Raw genomic sequence first — 23,020 nt, 5'->3', positions numbered from 1 at the left:
AAGGTTTTTTTTTCTCTCGTGTTTTTTAAAGAATGTATCCCTATGAATTATATCCTGCATTAATCGGTATTAAAATTTCTGCTTGTGCTTTCTCCGTCACTAATTGATCAAGAATTCTGTATTTATGTCATGTATACGATATAAAAATGGAGCACTAGAATGCGAATGCTGCCCAATAGTTTAAGTGATACATGCTTGGTTTCTCACCAAGTTCAATCTTTGGTGGTCATAATGGTTTGCTGTTTTCTTTTGATAGCGTAGCCCTCAAAGGACTCTTAGTTATGTCGTTATAAATAAACATCCTCCTCTTTCATTTTTTGTGAAAATATGGTAAATATCTAATTATACATGTATATCTAGTATCCACGCTTTTTATTTAAACTCTTGATCAACAAGAACATCTCGTGGGTTGGCATTTTAAAAGCAAAGTAAAAATGTAGTTATTTAATGATATCAACCTAATGGAACCGTAGGCAGATATATTTTATTATGCAGAGTCATTTTCTTAAAACAAACACCCGACTGTAGGGCATTTTAACAATATAACTTTATAACAACTGTAGGGTACTATTGCGCGAATGATACTTTAGATCCCTATCACGCATCTAATGATCCCGAGAAAGCCTGCATTGGAGAAGGCCGGGATATGTGATCTTAATTTGTATCGAATAGAAAAATTTGAATAAGCCATTCAGTGTAAACATTAGGGCCTAATGAGACCACTCTTAACTCGTTAATTCGACAGTATATTTCCCACATGCACCATATTTAGTAACTGTTGAGTGCGGGTTTTCGATTGTTTCTTTCAAGCATTAATTGTCAGAAACTTTCAGCTTTTGAAGTAAACTCATGATGAAAAATATGAAAGCGTTTGGGATTAATACATGTACATAAATCCAGCGACCCAGTGTACAAGTATTTCATCGCCATTTAATCAAGATCAACAACTGCTTCTTGATACACATGTATAAGATATATCAAATTGGCTGATATGTAAAATATTACAACCAGTTTGCCCTTAACCCTACTCCTTCAGCTACTAAGCATAGACAAGGGCGTTTTGGAATAAGAAATATATTCATATCATTGTGATGCTTACAAGTTCTTACCTGATTTGCTTCTTGGTTTTGTTTCGGAGCTGGGTTGAACACGACCCAAAGTCATAGAAATTTATAGTAGTTCATATGCAACTTTATGCTTCTTGCAGCATTAACATGGCATGGCCATTTTACTTCCTAACGTAGAAATGGTCATAACATCACATGTTATTAATGTTTTGTTATCACTTTCTATTGTCAGTAGAGGAGAATAAGTCACAATCGACCAGGAATAAAGCTCAATATATGCTGCAAAAGACAAAACTCATACAGGAAAGAGCTCGAGATAAGTGGACATTGGAAATGCCTCCCTGACACAACGGTCATTAACTGCCAATTATCTCAGAATCCATGCCGGTACAGGAGCTTCAAGGCTGCTTGAAATAACCTAGATAATGATGCCCACTGCCTAATGAAAGCCTTCATCCATATTACTTAATAAGGTTGATAAATACAAGGCCAGTTACAAACACCAATAAGCCTTCATTTATTAGCATTATCAGCTTACCGTAAATTTTTGTAATTCTCCTGCACCACACAAAACATGCTATAACGTCACCCCTCGGTCACAAAGAGGCTCGTCTACGGCTAATATAGGATTCGTTAGATCTTATTTTCAAAGTCTGTAGATACAGATGTCTGCCGAGGTTTAAAAGATTATATTCATCAGCTTTATTATGCTGAATCAGAAACTTGATTACAGTCTAAATCTTGAAAAACCTCAACAACAATTCAAATGTACTTAACGGGTCCTTGTTGTTTGTTCTGGGTCTGCCAAAACATGTCAATAATTCCGTTCATGTTCTGAAAGGTTAGAGAAATATGACCGAATTGTGACGCTAATTTCAATCAGACATGATAAATCAAAGGTTCGTTTTATGAGATGTTTATGCAAAAAATGTCTTCAATGTCTGATATACTAAGATAAGCAAAGTTTCTCTCTGTAGAATGTTCTTTGGTGTATTTTAATAATATTTCCGGATCCGGTCTCCTTGCACTTATAATTGCCTCGAAACACTAGTATCAGGTATTGAAAAGAACCTTTGAAAATGATTCTTGTTAGTTTGATAGAACTTTTCAGTCTTTTTGAACCATATTTCAGTTATCAAATATCAGTTATCAGATATTAAATACCGGTACCAAGATCAGTTGTTATTGTCATTTTTTCATTGCCCCAACCCCCAATAGTGAACCATTTATAAGATTAATTTATTTTGCATGCATGTATTTATTATTTGTTCACAGAACTCCTTCTTAATCTTTGATAAGATCAAAGATTCCTATGAAATAAAGGTTCAAAAATTACATTCCCTGCATTACATTATGGATGAAAGAAATAGCTTTGGTTCGACTGATAATATGCAGATGGTGTTACCGATGGAAATTGAAGACGGATGCCAAACGCCATCATCCAGTTCCTAAGTTAACGAATTATCAATGAATTGAATACCAATAACACTGTTGGAGTATATGTATACTTAGCATCAAACTGAAGTGTTCACAGGTGGCTATAGCGATATGGGGAACCTGCCTCGCACGGTTATATACCGAATTAATTTTTTATCTAGCTTCATCACCTGCACATGTGACCAATCCTTAAAGGTTCAGCCACTGCAACCACCGATTACAGAACGACCGCGACTGTGCCCTGTTTACACTGGACGGGAAGATTAAAGCGCACCTTGCAATTTTTTCCTCCGATATTTGAAACTGTAAAACAATTCATAAATAAGATGCAAAATATTCTTTAAGGATTTTATAAAGAGGTAAAAACGTTTCTCAACAACTTGACTCAATCTATGTAGCTTACAAAGAGTTTTATATTTTTGACATGTAAATTTTGTATTTACTGCCACCCGTAAAATTAAAATTTACAACATGACAATACTGTGATACATGTATTTTCATATGCTATACTAAATATCTATAAGCGATTGTCGGATCTTTTACTTCAAAATGTGACCTTTTTTAAGTATAGCAATCCTTTGTCTCAATCAGATTTTGACGTCGTCCATCAATAATTCATGATGTGAAATCCTTCTAAGCAAACCTTCCAATCGAGGCCTTAGACCTACATATAGTTAACCTACTTCAGTCAGTATTCCTGGAATTGAATCTTCTATTATCATCGCAGAATGACCCCAAGGCGAAACTCTGAATATGATTGGGTTTTTTTGTTGTTTTTTTTTTTTTTTTTTTTTTGGGGGGGGGGGGTTGTGTGTGGGTTGTTTTTTTTTTTTTTGGGGGGGGGGGGGTTGAGACATTTGCCTTTTAAAGACGTTTTTAAACGCTGCGATTGAAAATTGTCATAGGAAGACAAGTTTTATATTTTTGAAAAAAGGAAACAGGAAAATATTTTCAAAAGGATTTGAAAACTGCATGGGTAGTAAAAAAAACTTGATTGGACGGACCATTATCTTTATACCGTATATCCATGGTTTTTTTTCGAGTGTCACATTTGCGAAAATTGGGAAAATGTGTTGCATTTATTATTTTGCTTAAGTCATTTTTTGCGATTTAAAAAGTTTCTTATAGAAAATGATATACAGAATATAATTTCTGGGTATTCAATAATTTGCGATCTAAAAGACAGTGCAAAAAAGGGAAAATTAGATCATTGCAAAAATTACCGGATATACGGTACTATATATCCGGTTTTTTTCGCAGGAAATAATTTCTGCGTATTCAATATTTTGCGATTTGAAAGAGGTTGCGAAAAAAAGCAAGTATTATAGATCATCGCGAAAATTACCAGGCATACGGTATTGCCGTACCTTCGCTGTACCAAACACAGTTAATATATATCCACGATTAAAAAAAACTAACTAGTCTTGTTTCCTGTCAAATCATTGATTGATTCAACATAAATAAGTGAACAAATCTATCATACATGTATTTCTTTTTGTCCGGAGTTACAAAAAAGTGTATGAAAAGGTAGAAGTCATCTAACCTTCTTGGACATGGTCGCGGTGTTAGCTGTTTCTTTTTCGTTTATAAAAGCTTACACTGCTTTAATTCCGTAACGATGCATATAATGTTGAAACCAAAATTTGAATTTCAGTTGTCAAGGCAAACACGAGATACAGTGCTCACACATTTTTGATTTGTAAACACAACTTAGTTTATACTAAGTTTGAATAAACTAAGTTTGATGAATAGAATGCACATTAAGTACGGAACGAGATGTTACAAAAGTTAAAATCTCAGTTGTGTTCGACATTCATAATCTGATTTAAATTCAAGATATATAACCCTTGTAAACATTAAATTAATATGGCATGAGCTCGTTCAGAAAACATGGATTCTGAGTTCTGTATCTCGATTGTAATTGCATATCTCAACAACCGATTTCAAAGTATAAAGGCTGGACCATTTAAAATACAGTTGAACTTTGATATCTCGAACACTGATATCTCGAATACATGTACAATGGATATGTCGAAGTCATTTGAAAGTCCCAACCACTTATTATTCCCCTACCGGTTTATCTTTCCTCTGCGTCCGTCAGTCCGTCCGTCTGTCCGTCCGTCTGTCTGCCACACTTCAGTTTTCCACACTTTTTTTCTTTATGCGTTTGAGGAATAATATGAAATTTGCTGAACAGCTTCAAAATGTCAAATTACAGATCAAGTTTACACTTTAGTAGCGTCTGGTTGACATATTTTCGAGAAAATTAATTTTTTATATTCCAAATTTTTAATGTTCGGGTTCGATATTCTGCATAACAGTGCATTGTTTTCACAATTTCCACAAACCGGTAGGGGACGTGTATTGCTTATGCAATACTCTCAGAATGCTTTTTTTTTTTTTTTACGTATTTTGCCCTCGATCGAATACTGGGATATCTCGAAGTTTTAAAACAGTCCCATCTAGTTCGAGATAATGAAGTTTAGTTAAATTTAAATAAGCATTCTTTGTGTTGAAAACGAAGAGTTTCTTTATAGTTTCTGTTCGAATCGAAACCATTTGCCATCAAGGCCTTACCTGGACAGTGGGTCTTTTCCTACAACTGTAACTTTGATGCCAGCATATAAAAAGTGAACTATAAGATAGAATGATCAGGTAATACTAAACAATCGACGACATCATTGATGATTTGATTTCATGTTAATATGCTTTATTTTAGGTCATTCTTCCTCAGGTATAATTCATGACCTCTAACCATCACACACTGACCACATGTACACTTAGTTTATCTGATAGGTATTAAGTAGAGGAGAAGAGTATTAAACATGTACTTTACAATCAAAAGAATTCTGCATTCTACTTTATATTGCCCCAAACATTTGACCCTAAGGAAGTGTATTTCATCGTGTCGGTAGAGTATTCATTGCTTATCGTAACCATGCACAGTAGAAGCGCCCCACCAAAACCATTGACCCTTTGGTCATTAAAGTAACAGTCAGTTGTGGCAAGGGCTCCCTCCACGCCAAATTCAAATGCTCAGTTTGTCTACTTTATACCCTATAGTAGAAGACAAGAATAATATTCTTCTTAGAAAAGCCAACATATTTTACATCAGAGTGCACGATTTTTTTTTACAATTTTAAAAGTGCCCCACCCAGTGTAAATGGTACAAATATGTCAAGACTGGCCTTGTAGTTTTTGAAGCTAAATATAGAATTCCTAAAATTCATTGTTATTGTATAATTTGCTTTAAAGCAATGGTTGACGAAAGAAAAATCTACACTTGCTGTGTGATGTCTAAAAAACGTGAGTTATAAGTATTGTCTCTAGTCTTTTATCCTTATTTTTTTTCTGGATAGCTGCTAGTACGTAGTACATGTACCTTTGTACCTTATTTATTAACAAATTCATTGCCTATATCTGTAAAGGAATTTTTCTCAACGGCTGAAATCTGACGGTGATACTGGCGACTGCTGGTGTCTTGTGCCACCCTTTGATATCACCAGCTGTTGTTGAACAAAACGAAAAGTGCAATTTATAGTACAAAAACCAGCAAATAAAAGTAAATTAACGGCCCTAACACTAAACTGTTTATGTCGGCCAACTATATTGGAAATATTGTAGAACATCACATCTTGTATTAATTTTGTAATCTCTAGGTAGGGTCAAACGAACTTCTCGGGAAAAAAATTCATTATGACAGGTGTAAAATATCGACAAGAGCTGTGGTAACTGTCCGTTCTCCAGACTCTGTTTACTATTCTAGTGGCCGCTGGATATCATAAAGACACTAGCTTTCATCATCAAAACAAACAGTTATTGCTGGAGAGTACAGGTATTATGGTCAACGTTCCAAACATACCACGAATTACATCCTTCTCTCATACCTCCTCATTTTCTGAAGGCTGGTGAATTTCTTGTGACTACAACCCGTGTAGTTTTGGGCAGTTAGAATCATATCTTAAAATATCACGACTAAATTTATCACATTTTCAATAAAGATCTCAACACTTGGCACTTTTTTAAATTAGTGTTTGGTTTGGATTCAATAAGTTTTCAACAATTTCATTTTAATATGATTTTTTAAAGATTCTATTTAAACAGTTTGAGGTTTAAAATGACTGTTCAACCTTCCATTTTAAAGAACTTAAAAATTTGTTTACTTATGTTATGATGTATATCTAAAGGAAAGAACGTATCCTTCCATCAAGACTTCGAATTTAGTAAACATTTTTGTAAACCACAAACAGCAAATCAAGCATCCCAATCAATGACCTCCGCCTGAACCTTGTGCGTGTAATGAAAGTTACCTTTTTTAATCATGGATTACACTTTTCCGGTTACAATTAGTTTCTAATGTCGACGTTGAAATCGTACACCTTCCACTAAATCAATGGCTATAGGGATATGTGTTTTGTATCTTTGTTGTTGCAAATTTGTATTTCTGACGTTTATATCGATTTGTTTTCCATAGAGAAGGAAACAAAAATAATAAATTTTAGAAAACCCACACTGATTTTTAGGAATCAAGCTTTGCAACAAAGAATAGAAGGGATCAATGCTTGTAGAATGCCTAATTTAGGAAGGATAAGATACTTAAAATAAAACAAAATATCTGATAATTCTTTTTAAAATTGTTCCAAACAATGTATATTTTTAAAACATGATATAGAAATGAATCTCTAAAATTGGTTCAATCCTTCGAATTTATTTAATTAAAATGGCGAATGCGTAGTGAAATGTTCAGATTGTGTCATTTTTAAAACTTTAATTATACCCTTTATTTCAGAAAGTAAGAATAAGTCTGTGCTCCATGAAACGACCCGGTTTTAATTAATGATGACGAACTATATATTAATTAGAAATATCATTTTGAATCCAAACAATTGAACGTTTGAAACAAGCAATGCCGTAATAAGAACATTAAAACTGTCCATTTAAACCAATTTTGTACATGTGCCATCTTATCCCCCCATATATATTCTTTGATTATATTCCCTAAGTACTCACAACGATTATTGTCTGTTTAACACAATTCTATCTGAGAACACACAGATATTTTTCGCCCTCATCCTTTTCTTCGCTAGTCGATCTGAAAGTAAAAAAAATGAATTTTCAAAAATTACAAGGCTACGTACGGTGGTATTGAACCCTCAAACGAATTAGCCAAGTTCTATAAGGTTATTAAGTGTCTGATATCATAACCACTGTGTCATTTGGGTCTCAACAAAGTGGTTAATTTAAATGCGATATGGCAATGGTCATGAGCTAACGGACTTCTAATATTTTCTTAAAACGTTCAATTGTTCGGACACAAAATGGTTATTCTTTTTAGTTTAGTTTTAAGTATAGTTTTTGTTGATTAAAATCTTATTTTTCATTGGATTAAATATTATAATTAGGCAAAAATATGGACCACATATACCCAAATATAGGCATTCTAAGAGTTCTAAAATATGACAGTTTTCAAAGGTTTTGGTGCGCATACACCAGTTCAATTCAATATATTCCAAGTACTAGTATTGCACCTGTTTGATGGTTACAATTAATGTTCTGATATTTGTGCATTGTTTATAACGATAATTTAAAAGAACTATTAGATGTGTTGATACTTTTATTTTCCAGTATCTTATCGATCCTAAAGTATGCATTTAACCCGCCTTATTCCTTCATCTTCTTTTATGTTGACATGCAAGATAATTCATGCTCTTTTCGCAAGTTGCTTGTCAAATATGACACATGCCATGCAAAAGTAGATTGCATGTTTATGTAATGGTTTTGCATGTCAACTTGTTATCTTCATCATTTTTTTAAATTTTAATTCTTATCCAATAACCATTAAAATATAAAATGCATTTTTTTTCGAATTGATATAGCAATGTTTCATTTTGACATAAGTTATGCGAATTTTGACATAATTTATCGAAACATTTGCCATTTATTGGCGGGGCGCAACATATGTTAGCAGCGGAACGGTTTTAATGCGTTTATACACATACATGCATAATAACCAAAAATCTTTGCATTGTGTAGAATTTTTATGAAATACATGGAATCAAAATTTCTTTGTGAATTCTATTTGGTGATTAATTGCTCAAAGGAGACTCGGAAAGATAAATAATGATTAAAGCAAGTTATTGGAATACTTGTAATTGAGATGGTTATCAAAAATACCGTATTCTCTCTCTCTCTCTCTCTCTCTCTCTCTCTCTCTCTCTCTCTCTCTCATATGTCTTTTTAAATACTCGTTTCTTGGAACCATGCTATTCTGTTTTATTAATAACCAATAAAAAAAAAACGAATTGTCACGAAGCATAAAATCACAGACAATGTGAATGATTTGCCTGTGGGGATGGAGAATATGAAGCCGGTGATACATAAGTGTAGTACGTTCCCTGATTTGTGACCATATATTACTTATATAAAACAACGGCTGTCTCCCCTAGTGTGTCGTATGAACAGCTCTTTGTCACCATAAATTAGACGAGACTCTATTGATTCACGGATTTCATATTCCCAAGGATCACAGAGAATCGGTAAACTTTGTATATTCTTCGTAAACCAAGTCTAATTTGTCCTGGAAAACTAGGTTTCCTTTACAGACAAGGTAAATTGCCATGTCTTTTTGTGTTAATAATTTTTTAGTAAAAAGCATGTATGTCACAGTTTTTGGCTCTCGATTTTTATGGAATATTTAAACTGTAAATCAGAGAACGGAAAGTACTGAAAGGCGTGCTCTTTTGAAACTGTATAATAATTAGTGAGAATACGACTAAGAATTCATCATTATGTAGGGAAGAGGCCGATAAAGCGGGTTAAGCAAGGGGTTATTATCAAATATATTGCTCTGTTTTTTATGGTTCAAAAAGGTTCGTTTTTTCTGGATTTCAGACTAGTTCTTTTTTATTTTCCTCGAGATATAGACCTAATTAGACATAATAACATGCCGCAGACCTATCGACAGAATTTACAAAAATTGCAGGAAGTAATTTATAAACCCACATTTCAAAATCAGAGCCTACATTTTTAATATAAAAAAAACCGTCATTACTTGCTGCACAGACTAGAGGACCCCATCAACTATGAACCGAACAACAATCTAAAATTCAGTTAGGTTGGAATTATTGTTATTTTGGAAAAACTTATTATAAATGAGGGTCCTTCAGTAATTCCCTTACCACTTTGTGGTACCTGACATCCAAGATATTTTGATCTAATAATTACAAATGAAAACAATATTTTAGGAACAATTGTGAATTTTTATACAACGCATATGCGAAGTGGTGCACGGATTGTAAGTACATATATACCTTGAAGGTGTGTCTTTTATAATTTTTAATGACCTAAGTAACAATGTCATATGACACGTAAGGGCTTAATAACATTTAGAAAATCTTTAAGTATAAGATCACAACATATTTTGTGATATGTTATCAACGTATCATATATGAACTTAAAATTACCACAATAGTATTAAGTCGTCTCTTACTCAAAATGATAGCAATATCTGTGAAGAACTTTTTTAGCGTCTGGCAAATTTTGCATCGTACCTACTGTCATAGCGCTGATTACGCAATGAACACTCCCATAACGTCATCCCTTTGTTATTCGATGAAACGCAAACACAACTGATAGAAGTTGCATCAATATTGAATTTCATAAGTATAGTGTATGTGTTCAAAATATGCAATAATGTTGTTTATAATGGATAAGTAAACAGAGAAGATGTTTATCTTTCTTATTATATATTTTTCTCGAGCAAACATCCCAATAAAGTATTGCTTTCTGTGTATTTTTTTGTACAAGGAAGCTTCTGGTATAACGTTGTTTGGTGATTTAATTTTGCAGTTGTGCTTTTTGTAACAGTAACATTTGCCATTTTAATTCTTACTGTCCAGATAGAAATTCAACATAATATTTACAGCAGTTTAACAAACATATTAAAATTAAAATAAAATCTTTATATTTAGTAATGAGCATTAAAAATGAAAGGGAAAGTGTAAGAGACATGAATAGTATTCTTATTACACTAAATTATTGTCTTGCATTATTGTACTGTACTGTAAATTATTCTATGCGAGTACCTAATTCCGCGATTCATCCGTTTTCCAATAAATCGCGAGAACATAAAATCGCGAATGCCGAATTTTAATCAAAGTTTCATGTATTTTACATATTTCCGAAAAATAAAAGCGAAATTTTAAAATTCGCGAGATGTGTTTCTCGCAATTTTACGCGGATATTAATTCCTCGCTTGTGATTATGTAGAAATGTACTTACAATCCCACATCTCTCTCTCTCTCTCTCTCTCTCTCTCTCTCTCTCTCTCTCTCTCTCTCTCTCTCTCTCTCTCTCTCTCTGAATATTTATAACAATATGTAAATCAAAGAATGTTCTTGTTTTCCTTATGTTAAGTACATTTTTCCCTTAGATAAAAACATTAGATTTATTCTGCATGTTACATCTTCAAAGACGTTGTTTACACCCCTATTGACAGAAATCAGAGTTTAGATTTACAGTAAACATTTTGATTCCTAATCTTAATTTCCTCATCCTTACTGAGATTCATTCGCCATCTGTCTTTGGACCCCTGTAATACAAGCTCCTTCATGCAATTCCGCACTTAATGATGTTCTATGTACATTAAGTTAACTGTTTCCTCCTCCAGGTCTTTCAAGCTTCTCGCTAACCTGTCAGCACGGCTCTTACATCACTACAACATCTTAAAACACAACCTTACCGTGTGGCAGCAATACACAAAAAGAGTTCTTGATCTGCTTTATGGTAAAGGTGTGAAATATTTGTTCTCAGTAGATAAAACAAGATCATTTAACGAGAAACCCCGCGAGCTCGCCAATAAAACGTCTTTTTTACCAAGTCGCTTTGGATCTGTATCAATCTTCACACATTGATAAAGTAACCTGGTTCCCCGTGGCTGGTTATCCGGAAGATGGCGTCATAAACAAGGCAAATATTTAGCTTCAGAATCTAGACATAATTGTTTTAACATCCGTGCATTGCTTTGACCATCCGTCATCTGTTGATCTTCGTGTGAGATCGACACTGTCCAGTTTCCTTATAAGTTGATACTTTGAACACCTGCTCAGACAAGTGTTGATAATCTTGTCTATGTCTAACGGAGAAAAAAGCTGCAATAAAATTAACTTGCACTCAAAAAAAGATTTATCTTGGTAGACAGAACTCTTTGTTTCGTGCCGTGGGAGGTGGGTTCTTAGTTCACATTCGTGGATACAAAGGGTATCCTAATGACTTGACGACGCTGGTCTGTATGATCGCTGGTTAAAACATAGTGATCATTCTATGGTATTTTGATAAGAAATGTTAAAAGAGAAAAGTAGTTCCCATTTCATCTTATCTCCTTGATAAGATACCTAAGCTCAAACATTAAGATATAATGTTCTCCACTTTTATCCAAAAGTGCAAAAAAACACAAACATTTTTATGAAATATATAACCCATGAATATTTCATCCTAAAGCATTGGCAATCTTCTTTCATTATGTATCTTTATATAGAGAGTGGACAACTACTGCTTGCAGTAGTGTTAGAGATAGACTACCGGGGATCTGATGCGTGGCGCGTTATACACTATCCGACAGAATCTGACATTTAGTAAGGGACTAATTTTCTAATGACAACGACAGTTTGTCTGGTCTCTGGATTTTCCCTGCACGGCCCCACTGGTCTCGGCTATTTTCTTTCTTTATCCTTGATCTCGCTATCCCCAGTCTCTGTAAGGAAGTCATCCCTCGGTCAAAGCATATATTTCAATAAAAATTTATTTTTGTGTCAAATCATATTAGTTAGAAACAGAAAAACCATAACTAGATGATGGGTCCTCGGAGGGAGTCAATTGCTCGGAGGCTCAAATGTTCGTTCTTCTCTAAGGCCCATGTGATGTTTCTACACGCGATGTCAAAAATAAAGAACAAAATAGAAGATGTTGGACTATGTGAATGTTTTTTTTACTAATCGGATTTTACTTTATATGTTTATTGATATATAATTAACATGCCTGTAAAACTTTAAATAAAATTAGGCATGTTTATGTTTTTGTTTCGGGGTTGTGTGTGCGGTGGGGGGGGGGGGGGATCTTGGCCAACCAATTATGCAGGTACTAGTATACTGTTACATTTACATACTCAGTCAGACCTTATTGTAATGAGGTAAATTTTGAATTTACTTGTAAGGCGTAATTAAAAATTTACAAGTTCTCATGTATTAAATTTTGTATTTTCATCAACCCATAAGATTCAACAATTTTACACTAAAACAGCGGCTTGCTGAGACTATTTGACGATGAATTTGCGCGTACGTGTAGTTTTATCTCATTCTGTATATTAAATTAATCATTTTTTTTTCAAAACTGAGGCAAAAGGTGGCAATATTAAAGCAACAGAACAATAGCAAGAAATTTTACCCAGCCATGCAGAAAACACTTTTTAACATTGTCATCTTCAGTCAGTAAAATGTTTTACAAATGTAGTTATTGTTTTGGTTCCAAAGATTTGTTTATGGATTTTGTTTTTTGCAATTCCCATAGAGTAATGAATCAAATTGATTGGAGTTCATTTAGGAACAGATTTCTTTGTGAGATAACTTAAAATTACTGGCAAGTGATTAAATATGATGGATTTGAAAATAATTGTTCCAGAGTTTTCTTCAGATCATTTTGGAAAACCATGATTTGCTTTAGGAATGAATATTATACAATTATTTTATGCTGGAGCGGTCGATGGACCCGAATATTTTTTCCGAGGTGCAGGGAACAGCTCAGTCTCAGTACGATCTCTTGCCCGAGGCCAACGTATATCATACTGAGCTGTTCCCTGCACCAAGGGAACAAATTTGGGTCTATTGACTGTTCAGGCAATAGATAATTGTTTTATTACCTAATTCCGTTTTTTGGTATTTTGTGTTGACAATTATAAAATACAGAAGGTTTTCATACCATTATGCATTAAGGTCTTTGTTAATACCAGGATGACCTAACAGATAAATTTTTAGAACAATAGCAAAATAAACATAATAAAGTTTTCTTTTAATCTTGTAGCAATTAAACTTTTTCTAACCGGTCCAATAAATCACAGTCTATTGACCGGCGGTCTAATAGACTGCAGTAGATCACTTTCAAACCTGAATACACGTACAAAATAGACGAAAATATTTAATCTGTAATAAAACAACAAAATCTTTTGATTAGGTAATAAAACCTATATATCATGAAGTAGAGCTACAGAAATTCTAAATGTTTATGCAATACCTACACCCAAATAACATGAACGAAGGCCAAAAATCTTAAAAACTTGGTGTAAATTTATACTAAATTTACATTACAACAACTTGTCAATTATATTTTACACCCATCCAGTTAAAAAAATTTACTTTATGATAATAAGAATCATATCTCTCAAAATTACTTATCCAAACAGAATAGTACATGTACTTGTATTGTGTACGCTCCTTAGTTTAGGAACCAGGGCCATATTCTTTTTGTCTCTCTACTTTCGGAAGTCCCAACTACTCAAAGGGAATAACTAATCATGCAATATTACATTCAGTTTGAAAAGACAAAAGGGTCCTTTGTCACCAAACGGGGATGTATCAAATCAAAGCTTTATCAGAGAATAAGATTATTCTGTAACTCACATTAACTGAGCCCTTGGATGTGACTTATTTTTTTACGGGAAATATTTGTACCCGTATTATAAAGAAGCTGATCACAAGGAACCGAAGGCAGCAACCGTTTCATCTTTCCGTGTTCTGTCGCCACGCTCCCAACCCCGATTGCCTCACTGCTTTGCAGTAAGCTTTTTAATAAATATTAATTATCGACCACACTTTGTCCCATCAAACTAATAGCATATGTAATTATCACTCAGAAAGAGAGATAGCTCCCGAGGCAAGTGATGATCCAATAACACTGACTTTCATTATAGGCCCGGTTTCAAAGTCGACCTTCGAAGCGTTTTGAATAAAAAAAAAATCAAGGTTCGATGTTGCAAAATGCTTGAAATATTTATACATTAACCTGCTATCAGCTTTTCCGTTAAAATATTGGCCCTAACTGCAGAGCTTATCATTTTGATCACATTAAAGAGTTTGCAAAAATTTCACCTTCCAGACTGTTGATTATCCGAAGTTATGGCGAAGTCATTTAGGTATGAACATCATGCAAACAATTTCGAGATATGACGTACATGTTAGATAATTTTAAAGGAAAATTAGTGGGTTTTTTTTTATCAAGAAATATGTTTAAAGGACACAGGATCGATTGCACTGTTACCGCTTCCCTGTGCCCTGACTGCAACACTAATGAACAGTGTCAATAGCGGTAAATTTATCAAGGATTCTGTAATCAAAACATGGTCCAGGTGCAACAACAGAGAGAAGCCTTTGAATTCGTCCAAACACGGTGTAAGGAGATAAAAGTTATTTTTCAAACACTTGTTTTAGCGCTCCCACCCAGCAAATATCCTGCTCTCGCTGTTTTAATTATCTGATCTAACTATAAAGGGTCAAGATATGAGTGCCTCAGACATCCGGGCATCCAAACAAGCGACAGAGGAAGTACTATGTCATAAGAATCCTTGCCCGCCGAGGCACAAGTGCACTTTCCTCAGAAACTCTACGGTCCAGAGGAGCATCCAAGTGCAATGCACGGAACAACTCAAAATACAAACCTGTCACCTTAAATAGTTAAAAGTCTTTAGTCAGTTGTTATTGTCCTGTATTTTAGGATGAACAACAAGTCGTTTCACTTTATCAAATAACAAGGGTTGATAACACGACAGTAGATGGTCATGAATACAAGATAAATACACGACAGCGCATACAGTGACTGTGTGTTCTATGTTGTACATCATTCCCTCCAACAGCGAACGACGAATTATAATTTTACAATATGCTTACCTTGTTTATATTTCTGATTTAGAAAGATAAAATTTTGTTCATTGTATGCTTTCTATGTGTCAGTTTTTCCTTCCTTTTTCGTGATTAAATTTCGCAATTGAGCAATAAAATGTGCTTGGATTTCAATCCCTATATCGCTATTTAATCATATTCATTGAGTCTGAAGCGAAGACTTTATTGGTACATTGGGAGGTCAATGTAACACTACAGCGCTAGAGAAATCATGCAACGTACTACAGAGTTAGTTTTATAGCATGTAGTAAACAAATACAAACAAAATTGTTAGTCTATTCATTTTCACGTTTGCCCCCCCCCCCCCCTCCTTCTTTAAAATTTACGAATTTAAAATTACAATGTATCAGTTACAGAGTTAACAAGATAATAAAAATAGCAAGATCCTATGTTTATTGCTTCAAATACATGTAACAAGTGTTTCAGGATCAGAGGCCTGCGATTGCACTGGTTGGTAACGCTAATAAAGTTCTGCAGCTTCGGTGCAAATCTATCATCTACTTTGTAGATCAAACGATATCGTAAACAGCCAGAAACAATGCATCAAATAGTTTTTGATCTGAGATAGGTATGTATGATATTTCTGACTGATGTTATGCAACCTGTATTATAAGCCGTGGAAATAATTAATCTATAGATATTAAATAATGACGTAAATTACATCCATGTCTATGAATTTAATAGATACTGTAGATAAGATCATAAATTATTGGGATACTTGTAGCTTCATATTCATACATCTAAAAGAGGTTAGTGTTGCAGAGAATGGCCAGTTTTTTGCTTCCTCGTGAAACGATCGCTCCTTTGTTCTCAGGCAGGTTCCAGGAATATTTTCATCATTAGCCTTAAGGTAACTTAGAACTATGTGAAATTTCTACCTGTATGACTTGGTACAGGTAAAATTCTTGGTGCAATGGGTTAGTCCCCTTTGTATCTCATCCCCTCCACTTCATATCATCTCATCACGCAGTTCTTGTGCTTGCGCTTGCAATTCAAAGAACTTGGTCTAAAATCGGTAACGAATGAATAACATTCTATATCAAAATGAGGAGCTAAAAGAAGAGTTGTTCTGTGTTAATTATTTTAGTGCACTAGGTTCAATTTGGTTGAGCTCAAAGGGAATCTTGTCTTTCTTCTGGCTCAATATTCAGCAATAGGTTCAGAGAGATACTGATTACAAGTATCACACAAAGTTTGAACGATTATTTCTTTTTATCACACAATGATATATTATTAAGACAGTAGCAAGTCACAGCAATCAAATCAATGAATTGGGATTTTGTTAATCATTCTTAAAAGGAACTTGTATACCTTTTACGAATAAAGACTTAGAACGAAAAATCAACTGAACAGGATTTTCACATCCGAAGTACTAGCACATGATATATTTGTAAACAAAGAAGCGTTTATTAACGTGCAGGCAATTGATTTTGGTAGTTCCTGAAATAAAAAAATACTAAAACAGGACAATAAATTTTACAAATGCCTCTGTGATTGACATTAAGCAGATGATGTGCAGCTTCTGTTTTGTAGTAACTTGGCTTGACGTTTTACTGTTTTGGTTGTAACCTTGTAAGGGGTTATCGTTTTGTGCGCTTTGCGCCAATAACTGTCAGGGTGAGGCCGATCCGACTGTACCCCCAGAGTCTCCGATTAGTGTTGGAGCGGGATCAGTCGTGTCTGATAGCGCACTAAATCCAAATCAATGTCTTCCTCGAGCAGACGATAGAATCGTTAATCAGCGAGCGCAACCCGAGTAGGGTTTTATTTGTTTTAATAAACAGAAGAAAGTTGTTTATAATTCTAGCAATTCTTCATAATGTGGCTGATGTCTATCATGATATGGTGTAATTTCATTAGTAGTCAAATAAATACTGCAATTAAAATCATAAATTGTTATGTCATGCTAGACGTTTCTGAGGAGTTTATTCTTTGTTAGTTGTCAAGGAGTTTCAATATGTGTTCCTTTCACAATTAATGCAATCAAGATGAACGTAATTATAAAAGATTGATTAAACTCGTTATATAATCCAGTTTGCTTTTCGCCGAACGTTTGATCGAAGAAAGCTGAAGTATTTTGACGTCCGCTGTCTAATTGTATTGCTCCCTCCTTATTAGCTGTCACAGTCAGATACCTTTTGTTTACTGTGCAAAAACTTTAAATATTGTGAATAAAACTTCTCTCTATTATCAAGCAGCTGGTACAATGACATTGTGTTCTCATTAATGTGGGATTTTCTCTCCTAGAATTGATGGCCCCATATGTTTTACCACGAGTGCAAACCACTTCCACTGAGAGCGAGTTTGATTGATTGTGTAAACAAGATATTAATTAAAATGTCATTCATACGGGTATTGCTGAGGGATCTTCGGATATTACGTTACCCAGAAAAACAATTCGAACACGGAGTAGATATCTAATGCGCAATGTCACGCCCCTTTCATTGTGATGTTGTCCTGATACAGAGGGGTACATCCTAATTATCAGAGAGCAGTTTTAGGATCGATTCTACAGGGGAAATATGTCAGTAAGAATAAAGACAATATGTATCAATATCGGACAGGATCAAAGATAAAAGTGTCTGTGTTGACGGTTTATTGATGACTGTCATTCCTTTTGTATTTTATACAAAAGCCATTTGAATTGTCTGTCATTTTTATAACTTACTAACAACAATATAATTCTAAAAAATATCTGTAATATTTATTACAGTTAAATCTATTTATATAATAGATTTAATATACTCTGAGACAAGCAAAACTTTTATCAAGTTTATTGCTAGGAAATCATGTGATTTAGGGTGTTTTTCGGTATGTATTTTAAAGCGTTCTGTCGTAAATATTGTTGAAAAACGTGCTATGTCATCCTATCAGATGGGGCCAAAAAATAATGCCCTTTGTCTGGAGATCTTTGAAAAATTGTAATTGGATCACGAAGATTGATTCATTATACTTTTCAGCACTTAATATACGTTGTTCAAAAGAATAAAAAGTATATAATAACTCTTTCGAGCATTTAGAAATGCCATTGATACAAGAGGGATAGCAATTAAGTTTGATAAAAACAGAAACAGTGTCATTTCCATCTGAAATTGACACCTCTAGGGAATGATAAATTATCTAATGAAAAATTTTACAATGTAATAAATATGTTTAGAATTGCTTCATTTTACAAAGCTTTGTGCGAATTCTTTGAATTGCACGATTTAAGGTTTTTCTTGACCCAATTTATCAATTTTATTCTTAACTAACAGAATTTAGTGAAAATGTCATAATGGCAATTAATAGATAATGCTCGTATCTACCGGGTAAAAATCGTCAGACTTTGCAAGAACCTGGGTCATTAAGCACTGCCTGATAAAGAACACAACATATTCCAGCCATCAATAACTGCCATGCTCGGGACTTATTGTTACATAATTGTACAGTCGGCTGAATGCTTTCTCTAATCAGCTGAAACAAAAGTAGATTTATTATGTATTGATCCCCCCTGTGATGAATTGTAATGAACAAGAGATATCAATATTTAGACCATTTTCCTTAGTTCAGAACGTCGTCGAGGAAATTGAGAGTAAATTTCAATCTCACTGCTCAAAAGGTTTTGATGGTGATTATTCGAGCAAAATGCAATTTCAGTTTACAATCAGACTCTTTTCAAGAAAAAAAATTCTCTTCGATTTCTTCTCTCAGTTTTAGGCTCACAGAGAAAAGAGCATCTGAATTCTATTTTCAAAGTCGGTGAAACGTTCCTATTGCAAATTGAATAGGAAATATCTGTCACCTATCGCAAAAAGAAGTTTATGTGTGAAGAGAACTTAAAGGTCGTACAGAAAAAGGAATCGAAACTTTAAAGACTTATAAAGTATAAAGTGCTGCGACACACAATCGGAATTTGTTGACATGAAATTAATTTTAAAATAAAAGAAATACCCCCCCCCCCCCCCAAAAAAAAAACAAAAAAACAAAAAAACAAAACACCACCAACAACTTAAAAAACGTAGTGAATTTGTAAATGATAATGCCTTTGATCAAAACATGATTCATTTCTAAATGATGTGAAAATTGTTTGATGGCAAGCTTTTTTCCCAAAAGCCTGGACTCTATAATATATTAAGTTCAGTGTATCTGTATAACTTGTGCATTTTAAAACGACTCGTTAGATCTATCACTATCAGTGTTAAAGCCATCAATCAAAAGCAAGTCCAAATTTAAATTGGTTGTAAAGTTGTAATAAATGAATATTAAATATACGCCTACTTTTGAATTCTCGATGTTGAAGTTAATCTTAGACTATAATGATAAAACTTATGACTGTTAAGAGCATTGGTTTTTTCAAGAAATAACTTTTGTACACTAGAGTTCTACTTGTTTAAAGCGCTCTTGAACGCTAACGACTTAGCGTAGATGTGTCAAACAGCAACGTGACTTAGGCCTATCTATTTCATTGTCAGCCACTCAGCCATTGCTCTCTGAAATCAACGAGATGTGTCTGGCTTTTAAGCTAAGACTACGCAATCGGTGCATATTTCGCTTGAAACCGCGTCATTTTCAACTTGTTTTGACGCAAGAAATAGATAGCTACGTCCAACCGAAAGTCCAAGGTCTTGTTAAAATGGTTCCATTGCCCCAGAAACCATCGGTGTACACCCAGTCCTCGTATATTGTTCTCGGATTATCACCACTGGTTGATATTTGTTTTGATGCATAATTGATGCATGTATAACTTTTTATCATATCATCGGTATTGTCTTACGTTGTTGTCGTTTCAATTGACAATATACGCGTAAACCTACTTATATATGAATTAACCTAACATATATAATCAGCCACTTTTCACAAAAATGTATAGTGAAGAGTATAGCATATATTGGATTGCTTTCAAATAAAATAGCATATTATACTATAGTGTACTTATAGTTATGAAGCAGAGCGTATAATATACACATAGTAACATATGTAACTTGTTGTTTTTTATACAGTTTATATATGTGTATACAAATGTAGTTTATTATAATGTAGTGTAGTGGATCAAGTGTGGTATATAGAGTATACAGTATAGTATTTTGCAAGGTAAAGTGGTGAAGTACAAGTACCCGTAGAGGTATTATATAGTGACTGTGTATTATACATTGTTTCTGTCTCAGGTAAATAAGACTGCATCGTCTCTTGGAACTGTAGCTGTCATAAGGACGTATCTGGGGATGATTTTTTCAAGGGTCCCGACCTCTTAAGCTACTTGGCAATGCAACCATCACGGAAGCCTAATGCAGAAAGAAAGGCTGGACTAAGACGTCTGCAGGGAAGACTCATAAAAAGCGATAAATACATGTTTACTATTAATCAGCCGAAGGTTTGCGTGGTGTGATTATTATAACTTTATCACAGACCAGCCCTTGGGAGGTTTCACTCTCGCTGGAGAGGCGAAATAATCCCACCAAATCAAAGCATTTGTAGTACTTTTGGACAGTACCGGAATACTGGAACATCTTTTTTTCCAATATACCCGGAACATGTCTTTTTCTAGCATGAGTGTTCCTTGAAATGAGTTTTTATTTGTGAACGGATAGACAATTAAAACTGACGTAACGTTACCAAAAAAGTAAACATGGGTGGAATTACACCTATATTTACTTTTTGATAATTCAACGAAATTTTTTTTTCAAATCTTTCAAGGAATTGAGTAGAATAGGACAACGTTTTCTACACTGATGGGTTCTAATTGTTAAGTGGTTTCGTTAACCTTTTTTCTTTACAAAATGAGCAACCTATCGTAACGGGCGCCCGGTCTACAATAGTTAGGTTAATTGTATTTCTGAAATCATAATCAGTGAGAATGATTAATAATTTTGAAAAAAGAATGCGATCATATTTTGTTTATGAGAAGAGACTTCAGATTTAATCTGCGATTGTCATTCTCTGTTTCTCTGCGGATTAAATGCCCCCTGAGCACCTAATGAATGTCGATTCAAGCTCCATTTGTCTCGTATGGTGCGTGTCTCAAAGATTTAGCGAAACAATTTCAACATAAATGTTTTTTATCCCCCATTCAATCTCTAATTACAGACGTTGAATGTTTAATAGACATATTGGCTGTGCTGTCATTAATTATCAAGATAAACTGGCGATGTGTTTACCTAAGCCTTCCAAAATCCAAAATTCGAGCATTAATTCAATAACCCGACATGAAACATATGTACATTTCTCATAATTCATATGAAGAAGAATACACAATATTAAGTCAAGCACGTGTTCGGGTGACTGGTTTCTGGTGTAATCCAATAGGAGAGTATCTGAGTACTGAGACACTGAGTACTGAGTTGGTAGCAGTGGTCTGAATGAAGTCAGACACGTCTTACCTGTACCGAGCACCTGCCACTGTACCGAGCACCTGTCACTGTACCTAAACCTGCTTATTGTGGCAAAGAGCGGACTCAGTGGTAAACAAGATGAGAGTGGGCATGTGTCATTGAAACTCCAGTCAGAGAGAGAGAGAGAGAGAGAGAGAGAGAGAGAGAGAGAGAGAGAGAGAGAAATCCTCTTAAGAGTGAAGACCAGACCTATTGAGTGCATTGCACATATATATGTTTCCAGCCGATTACTCGCAAACGAGTATCTACAGAAATTGATATTTATGAATGACAGAACTTGGGGTCGTTTGGGAACTGGACAGGATGAAGTTAATTTGACCTGCTTAAATCATATTTACTGCACACATTTCTAAGGATCCTCTAGGGGCGATTTGGCTGTCCATTTGTTTCACCCAGCAATAAGTTCCCGCGTATAAGGTACCAATTACGTACAAACTTGCCAGTCGGCATATTTTATCATGATATCTACAAATGATAAATTATTGATGATCATGATGAATAGTCATGATTAAAAGTAACTGAAACACAAATGTTTTACATAGAAACAAGGTCTCACCTATAGACATAAACATTCTGAAACCGTATGATTCATATTATTTTAAAATTACGCATTCATGTGCTGTAGAATTTTAGGAGGCGGGGTCTTCACCAGGTGTTTCTAAAAAAATGCTCAGAAAAACACAGGTATCTGATACATGTATGTATGTTGGTAATTTTTATGATGTATCTAAAATTCTTATATCAACTCAAAGTGTGCCATATCTCCTAATCAATGCAAATGTATAATATTATACCAATCTCAATTTTATTATTGAAACATAACATAAATCGTTGGGTTTTATCTATATCATTTTTAAAGAAGTTCCAAACTTTATAGCAATTTTTATTTGAAACTTAACCTCGAAGTAAGTTTTTGTGGATTTAAAAACGTTATTCGGCTAAATCCATAGACACTACAATGTATATGCAGAATAATCTTTTGAAGTAAGATTGATTGTACATTTTCATGATTCAATTAAGTTGCCTTTCGCTTATTGTCCAGATATCAGAAGTTTGGCAGTACGGTCCTGTAGGAATAAGTTAGAGTGCAGTCCTAAAGGAGTATGTTATTGGACGGCCTTTAGGTATACTAGTATATTAGAGTACGGTTATATAAGAGTATGAAACATGCACAGTGAGTTTCAAGTGGACAATGGCAGAGGAG

At 34.2% G+C, this 23,020-nt stretch overlaps 1 protein-coding gene across 1 annotated transcript in view; it reads right to left on the bottom strand.

Annotated features, from left to right (window-relative positions):
* The window catches only part of LOC128156653 (dopamine D2-like receptor), a 41,452-nt gene extending 40,149 nt beyond the window's left edge, over window positions 1–1,303 (bottom strand). The window contains exon 1 of the mRNA XM_052818873.1: window positions 1,110–1,303. The gene's annotated coding sequence lies outside the window, so the exon portion shown is untranslated. The remainder of the gene's footprint in view (window positions 1–1,109) is intronic.
* Window positions 1,304–23,020: the final 21,717 nt, after the last annotated feature.

Source organism: Crassostrea angulata, chromosome 7, assembly GCF_025612915.1.
Source record: "Crassostrea angulata isolate pt1a10 chromosome 7, ASM2561291v2, whole genome shotgun sequence".
Taxonomy (NCBI): Eukaryota; Metazoa; Mollusca; class Bivalvia; order Ostreida; family Ostreidae; genus Magallana; species Magallana angulata.
This window is presented reverse-complemented; position numbering and strand designations above follow the sequence as displayed.